General features: G+C 35.4%; 1 pseudogene; it reads left to right on the top strand.

Moving 5' to 3' along the window:
- The first annotated feature begins 7,365 nt into the window (after positions 1-7,365).
- On the top strand, positions 7,366-7,823 carry LOC134391751 (10 kDa heat shock protein, mitochondrial-like; annotated as a pseudogene).
- The last annotated feature ends 1,233 nt before the right edge of the window (positions 7,824-9,056 follow it).

Here is a 9,056-nt window from a genome sequence, read left to right as displayed (position 1 = left end):
ATTTTTTTATCTATAGCTGCTTATTTTGTCTCAGAGTCTGGTGAGGGTCCCTAAGAAATGACCCAGAATCAAGTGCTGGGGAGGTACTGAACTTTTATAACCTGAGACTAAACAGAAACTTGAAAGTAAATTTCATCATTAAAGCTAGGAGAAATGACAATAGGATTCCTGCTTCTTTTAAGAGCCAACACCAGAACACCCACTGGCAGTGAACACGGGGTATTGAAGATTTTTTTCCTTTTAACAAAGGTCATCTTCTTTATCCAACTGCCTTTTTGTGTGGTAAGACAAAAATCGACTCAGCTCACGCAAGATTTACTTTATGTTTCTCTTGAATAATAGAGTTTAATGTACGCAACAAAAGCCTCGCTTGCCATTGCTGAAATAGATTTCTGTTTGTGATTTTTGAAGCTGTTCTGATTTCACCAATAATAAGTAGAAGATCGAATATGTTTTGCACATTATGGTGCATTTCACCAAGAGTTATTTTTATAGATTTCAAGACCTCAGGTTTATTAAAGCCATGAAGTGGTTCTCATTATGTACATATATTTGATAAATGTAAACTGAGGCACTAAAAATTTGACTTCCTTTCTGCCATCACATAAGAGAAACAGAAAATTTGCAAATGAAATTCCCAATTTTAATGACTTCAGTCAACAATAATGAGTGAATAGTTGGAAAACAAAAGCTTCAAGGAAAAAATAGTAGAATTAATAGAATTAGAGTTACTTGGTTGACAGGCACACCACGCCAGTGTCTTAGGGCCTGCCCAGGGACCCAAGGCATAGAGAAGTAGACCCCCTTTCCATAACCAGGCACACTGCACCAGTGCCTCAGGGCCTGCCGGGGACCCAAGGCATGGAGTTGAGGACCGGACTCCCCTCCTACAACCAGACACACCGCACCAGTGCCGTGGGGCCTACCCCGTGACCCAAAGCATGGAGAAGAGGACCAGACCCCCCCCCACAACCAGGCACACTGTGCCAGTGCCTCAGGTGGAGCTTGGAACTGTACACTCCCCACCACCAGGCACACTGCCAGCCCAAAGGAGCATGCTGAAAACATCACCACCATGTGGGTGGCCCACCACAGCCACCACTATAACCATGGCTATTGCGAAAGTGACTAGATGCCACGACCACCATGCAGATGGTCTGCCAGCCACTGGAGTGCATTGACACAAGGAGAGCAACGAGCAGAGATAAAGAAAAGAAGAGGACGTCTCTCTCCACAAAGCCCATTTCAGAATGAAAGAAGAACTATCTGCTCTATGATAATATTGGGGGACCTGATCACACTTCTCAGCATTGGACAGATCATCTAGGCAACAAATCAACAGAGTAACCATATTCTTTCAGAAGGAGAGATGAAATCTAGGATAATTAGAGGGGAGACAGGGGAGGGAGAAGGGGATAGGGAGAGATTGGACAAGGGGCATAAAGAATAATTATGATTTGTAACAATATATATGCTAGTAATATTGATTTGATCAACATATCTCAATGTTGAACACCCAAAATTTGTATAATCAATTTTGATTCAATAAATTTTTATTTTAAAGTTACTTAGTTGAGTAAAATAGAAAGCATAACATGTTTTTTATCAAATGCTAATAACCATACAGCAGCCACTTTTATACTAAGGTCTGAGCTATTGCTGAAAATTACAAAGAATTTTCTCTCTAAAAGGATGGCAAAATTAATAAAAATATTTTTTGACTTAGAGTATAGAAAATTTTTCATCCAATTTGACTTCATTTTGCACCAATTCAAAGTCAGAAGCATAAATTAACCTCAGTAAGTCTCTTGCATTCTGAATTATTAATTTCATTGTGTCCTTGAAGTTCTAGTAGGCAGACTTTCTTAATTAGGAAAACCCCCTTATTTTTATTACCAATCTAGACATAAAGTCTGTGTGTTATAGTTAGGTACTAAGAACTACTCACTTACCACTTTGCTCCATTATTGATGGGTCTGAACCTGGAATAACCTTCTGGAAGTAATTTCACAACAGCAGCAGTAACATCAATAGAGCTCTTATCAAGTGCCAGGAAATTGGCTAAGTATTGCCTTCATTGTCACATATAATCCTCAAAACCACCCTATTAGTTTGATGCTATAATTTTTTATGCTTTACATATGAGGAAACTGAAACTCAGTGAGGTTGATTGATTTTCCCAAAGTCACGTAACTAGCAGGTGGCAGAAGTGGGATCTGAACTCATGTGAGCCAGGCTTTAACATCTGTGCTATCACCCTTCCAATATAGATGAAGATTTAAGCAGCTCACATATCTTGACTCAGGAATTCTGCTCCTGGAACTCTATTCTAATAAAACAATATTTAGTATTTGTGATGGAATAAAATTTCTTAATATTGGAGGGTTCTTAGGCTTTCCCCTCTTGTAAAGAAAATTCTGTTATTCACAGCTTAATATCTGTCCCAACATCTTAGGTGAATTTATTTCAGCCAGACTGCTAGTGCAGAATCTCAGCATGGTAAGAGAAGTCAAGAACTGGAGATTGGCACGAAAGTGGAGAGGGAGAGAAAGATCAGCAGAGAGTAAAAGCATGTGACTTGTAGAAAAAGGAGAGATTTGGGGGGCCTGAAATTTTTAGGGGGACATTAACCAAAGGAAGTCTGGAGAATTTAGGGTTTAAAAATTGGGACAGGGAGAAGAATAAAAATATGAGGAAGGACATGAGTTGATCCTTTCTAATGTCTTTTAAGACTGATTTTAAAGCATTAGCATCAATTCAGCATGTGTGAGAAATGAAAATACTCAGGTCCCATCTCAGGCGTACTGAATCGGAATCTTTGGGAGCAGCAATCAGTATTTTAACGAACCTGTGCACACTTAAGTTTAAGAAGCACTGCATTAAGAGAAATGAATAAAGAATGGAATAATTTTCCAATTATTTTTGCATATTGGATTGTAACTCTCTAAATGTGTACAGCTCTGGGAACAAACTACATTAGTCACAACTTCAACAGGGTTATATACTTAATCTTTCCTATAAGTGCATTACATCATCAGTTCAAAACCAAATATCCCACTCTATGTGAATGATGAGATAAATAATGCTAATACCCATGTGATAAAATATTACAGAACCATTAGAATATGTTTTTATTATATTTATAATACCCATGTGATAAAATATTACAGAACCATATGATAAATATTATATTATATTTTAAGAGGAAAAAAGCAGAGTACAAAAACATATGTGCAATGTATGTGTATATAATTATATTTATTTGTAAGTTATAGAAACTCAACAGAAAAAAGACCCCAGGTAAACATATCAAAATATTAACTATAATTATCTCTAGATAATTGGAATATGGGTTATTATTTTCTCCACTTCTATTTCTTCCTATATCTATTTCTGTTTGTTACATTTTCATGCACTAATTTGATAAAGAAAAATATTTGGTAAACTTTGTTTTTATAAAGAGTTTTTATAAAGAGCATTTGTTTAATAAAGAGTTGCGTAGACACGCCCTAGGACAATACTTCCTCCTTGTTGACTCTAGGCAGGGACTGAAAGGTTCAAATTGAGATTAGACAAAAACTTCGGATTAAAGAGGTTGGCAGGGATGTCTCAGGAAATGCTGAGATACCGGCTTTGGGCTTTTACCACCTCCTCTAAGAATTTACTTGTGATGCCATCTTGTATTAGTTAGGATTAGGTTCAGCTGCACGTAACAGCAAACTCCAAATAGTAGTGATTTAAATAAATTAGTTTATTGCTTTCTCATATAAAAAGATAGAAAGGCAAATAATTTCTAAACTGCTTACTTAGAAATCCCACAGAATAATTCTGCTTACATCTCACTGGCCAGAATTTAACCACATAGCTGCATATAAACCTGATGGCTGCATGCAAGCGAGCTCTACAAAACTCGAGTTTCTGAAATACTTTTGGAAATTTTCATCTTTCTCAAAAACCTCTCAAGGACTTCCTAGGGGTCATGACCCCAATTTTGAATAAGATGATATTAGTCATTATTCTGAATAGAATTCTGGTAGCCTATCTTTCACCTAGTTAAACAATTAATTATGAAGATTAAACTACAAAGACGAGATCTATGTGAAACAATGGATATGATAGTACGTTATCGTTTTTTGAGAAGATACTATCTCCTGGCTAAAACCCAGTATAAAGGGTAGTACTCAAGAGAATATTCTCCTTGAAAAATGGGTAAATGAAGTCAATGAAAATTCTATAATATCACTCCAGATATCAGTTAGAGTGTCACACACACAAAAAAGAAGGGACAGGTTACTTAAAGGATATATATTGAGTTTTCTAGTGGATTGGGGATAAACTTGTGCTTCCTATATTTTCAAGGGGATAAAGTGAATAGAGGTTGAAACATGTACGAAAATATTATCCAGTAGCCACAAATTATGTGAAATTTATCAATTTAATCAACTTGTGAATTTTAGGAATTTTGGTTTCCTAGATAGCAAAGTTCTTTCAGAAAACTATGCATAGGCTCAGAAAATAGGCAAATGGCACTTCATTCAGTACCATTTGCCTATTTTCTGTACCATCTTACGAATATGCAGGGCTGTTTCCTTAGTCAGTTCCTTAATGCTTTTTAGAGTTGTATTGAAAATGATTTTAGCAAAACCATTTCCTCATCTCTTCGTGGCAGACCATTTCATGAAATCAGAAAATTTATTAAATCTGAAATTTTATCTGATATCAAAGTGAAAGTTTCTGTACCATATGCAAAAATTAACGTAGAGTGGATTATAGACCTAAATGTAAAATCTGAACCTGTAAAATGGCTAGAAGGAAATAGAGAAGAAAAATTTTGCAACCTTAGATTAGGCAAATATTTCTTAGATATGATACCAAAAGCACAATCCATAAAAGAAAAAATTGATAAACTACATCAAAACTTAAAACTTTGCACTTTGAAAGATACTGTTAACAGAATGAAAAGACAAGGCAGAGACTGGGAGAAAATATTTGCAAAACATATATCTGATACAGGATTGTATCCAAAATATATAAAGAATTAATGTATCAATAATAAAAAAACAACAGAAATAAAGATGGACAAAAGATTTAAATGTGCACTTCAACAAAGAAAACATATAGATGGCAAATATGCCCAAGAAAAGATGCTTATACCATTAGTTCTTAGAGAAATACAAATTAAAGTCACAAGGTACTATTACATACCTATTACAGTGGCTAAAATTGAAAAGATTGACCATACCAAGTGTTGCCAGCGTTATGGAAGAATTGCAATTCTTACAGTGCTGGTGGAAATGTAAACTGGCTTAATCCCTTTGAAAAAACATTAAAGAAACGTTTAGAATGAGAGATCAGAACTATGCTTACTAGCTTACTTTATTGTAAGAACACATACAAAATATGTGTTAATTGAGTATGTTATACTTAAGGCATCACGTCAGCAGTAGGCTATTAGTAGTTACGTTTTGGGGGAGTTAATAATTATGCATGGATTTTCGACATTCAAGGGGTTGGTGCCCCTAACTCCCAGGTTGTAAAAGGGTCAACTACTCACAGCGTGTAGTTGCATTTGTATACAATATAGAAAATGAAAGCGAGTCTGCAGTGACAGAGAACAGATTAATGGTTGCCCAGAAAATGAGGGATAGGGTGGGAAGGGGCAAGAGAGAAAAACTCTAAAGAGGCAGGAGGAAACTTTTGGTGATAATGGACATGTTCATTATCTTGATTGTAGCAATGGTGTTGTTGGTGTATACATATGTCAAAACTCATCAAATCATGCATTTAAATATGCACAATTTATTGTATGTGATCACTACAATAAAGTTGTTAAAAAATAAAGTTAGAGTTAAAGTGGCCTCTTTCAGTGGCCACTCTAATTTTAATGTTGCACTATTTGTTGACATCAACCTTCTTGTACAACTTTTCAATATTAAGTTACTATAAGATTTCCCATGTTGATTGTAAAACTTTCATTTTTAAACAGTTTTCCTCATATTGGCTCCACTGTACAAATAAGAATTAATTAGTTCTTTTCCCTATGCATTTCACTCAAAGATTGTTATCTTAAGACAATCTGGGCCTCAGTTTTCTCAACTGTGAAATGGAAGAAATAGCAGTTTACACGAGGCTATGAGGATTAAGTGAGATATGTTTTCATAAATTTTAAAGTGCTGTACAAATAAGAACTTGCACAATTATTAAAATTAATGATCATTAGCGTGTATATTATTTCTAGCTTCAAAACAGCTACAGGTTATCTATAATCAATAGCAACAACATTATAAATTCTTAGCTGGCAGGAACCATGTTTTACACAAGGGTACTTCAAAAAGTTCATGGAAAGATTTGTATTAACTTCTAATTCTATTTTTCAATGAACTTTTTGAAGTACCCTTATATTTCTTTTTTCTCTTTTTTTTTTTTTTTGCATCTCTCATGACGCCTCCTACAATTCTCAATATACAGTAAAGATTCAATAATTACTTGAGTCAATAATATTTTCTCCTCTCACTACACTGAAGAAAGCAACAGAAGGCTTCTGTTACATTTTTGCCCTAGAAAAATTATGATTATACTGAAATATTGAGTAAGGCTGCAAGAATACTAGAATGGGAGTCTAAAAAACTGGGTTGAGTTTTTGACAACAGACTGGTGGAATTTAACAAAAGCCTGCGTTGGGCTCTTTAGATTTCAAATTCCTCACCTGGAAAAATGTTTAAGTTCCTCAAAATCAAATGCATGTGTTTCTCATCACTAACTTTCACCATTCCTTCACTAATAAAAGGATGGTAGAGTATTACTTTTATGATGAACATTTTACAATCATTAGTTCAGAAAAATTGTATGTTCATAGGGCACTAGCAGAACTGGATCAAAAAATCAGAAAAAAAAACAAGTTTTTGAAAGATTTTTAGACCTGATAGTTTTTAAAAATTCCAATCTACCTCACAGGAAAAAGCAGAACTTTTTCTTCCTTTTGTTTCTCAGCTGAGTACTATAAAAAAATCTTTGAATTATCTATCTGGGGAGAGGACCACCTTAAAGTTTTTAATGCACAGGACCTCTACTGACTTGACTAGAAAGACCATTCCCATGACAGAACTATTTCCTGGTTGGAGAGAGCAGGATGCTATGTAGCAGATATGTTTAACAGTTATATTTAATTGGCCCCAGGATCAGACACTCTCACATATCTCTCCCTATATCTCCTGTTGTAATTGTTCATTGGGGCATAGTGTTAAATCATATTAGAAGATCCCTGATTTATTTTCTACTAAAATTAACAGCAACAGCATTGTGTTAGGCAAGAAGGAATTTTAAATTAAGTGTCCGTGGCATTAAAAGTCCAAACACTGTTTTTACATGTGGCCAGACCGCGGATCTCTCCTTGCGGTGGCGGTGGCAGGAGTCATAGCAGGACAAGCATTAAGAAAGTTTCTTCCACTCTTTGACTGAGTATTGGTTGAAAGGAGTGCAGCCGAAACTGTAACCAAAGGAGGCATCACGCTTCCAGAAAAAGCTCAAGGAAAAGTATTGCAAGCAACGGTACTAGCTGTTGGCTCGGGCTCTAAAGGAAAGGGTGGAGTGATTCAACCAGTTAGTGTAAAAGTTGGAGATAAAGTTCTTCTCCCGGAAGATGGAGGCACCAAAGTGGTTATAAATGACAAGGATTATTTCTTATTTAGAGATGGTGACATTCTTAGAAAGTATGTAGACTGAAATAAATCACAGTTGAAATGGTATCACTCGAAGCTGCCCATTCCACTGAAGTTCTGAAATCTCTCATCATGTAGATAATTTCCATGTCTCTTTTATAATAAACTAATGGCACCTAGTGTCTAAGATTTAGTTTAATTGTACTGGTATAAATATTTTTAAATAAAAATATGTAAAAATTTTTAAAAAGTCAAAACACTGCAGGCTTGGTAAAGGACATAACTCACACAGACTTGGGGAACCTCCTGACTTCCCCTCTTGTTACATAAAACACTTCTAGTCTGAAGTTCAACAAATATTTATTAAATACCTATTATGGGTCAAGAACTGGGGATATAGAAATTAACATCATAGTGCCTGCTCTCCAGAAACTTACAAAAGAGATCAGAAAGATGAATAAACAAAATGTAACCCTACGGAAACGATGATCCCATGTGGTCCAGTCTCAGAGCAGTTGTGGAGAGACAGTCAGACAACCAAAAGCATACTTTTAAAGTGAGTCAATTTGTGTATCTCAGACTCTATGAAGTATAACCCTTCTTTTAAAAATCCTTTTCCCATCCATTTCCCTCTCACTGCAGCTGTTCCTGCCTTTCTTCCAAACTCCCTGAACATTTCTTTCTCTTCTCCCTTCACTCTATAACTCACACTAAAGTCTTCCTTCAAAACATCCTTTTCTCCTGATTCTGCATCAAATCTGCCCCACCCCAAATCTTAGCATTAAGGGAAGAAAGAGATCTGACCAAGCCAATAATATCTTTAGCAGCCAGAAGTGGAGAAAATAGTGAAATTATTTCCATGTTAATTTCTGCCTGACACAAAAATATCATGAAATAGTGTGAAAAGTCTTGTAATAAAATAGAAATATGTACAAAGTGAGTACTAGTCCAAAGAGAGTACAAGGAAGACTTTATCAAGGACACCTTGATGGGTCTTAAGTTTGTCAGGCAGGTGAGGAAGGATAATAGAACCAATAAAAGACCTTGAAAATAATGCATTTCTTCTAATACGAAGTTTTCTACCTAGTTAAGGACATGGCAGAAATGTACAGAATAGAGAACCAGATTACCTTTGGAACAGCCAATATTTTGTGCAGTTCCATGCAAAATATGATGATGTGAAAGTGTTTTGGACATAATAGGATTAAAAAGAAAAACAGGAACAAATAAAAATCTTTCTAATTCTAATATGTTATATTCATTTATGTGGTTCTGAATGTAATTCTAACCTACATGACATTACTGGCAAGGAGATCAAATGTAGTAGTATTGAGAGACTTCAATTATCGAGGGAGCTGCTAGGAAAATCACTCTGCTAAAAGTGGAATGTCTGATAAA

The sequence above is a fragment of the Cynocephalus volans genome, chromosome 12 (genome assembly GCF_027409185.1).
Source record: "Cynocephalus volans isolate mCynVol1 chromosome 12, mCynVol1.pri, whole genome shotgun sequence".
Classification (NCBI taxonomy): Eukaryota; Metazoa; Chordata; class Mammalia; order Dermoptera; family Cynocephalidae; genus Cynocephalus; species Cynocephalus volans.
The sequence above is the reverse complement of the archived record's forward strand: the minus strand, read 5'-3'. Positions and strand labels throughout refer to the sequence as shown.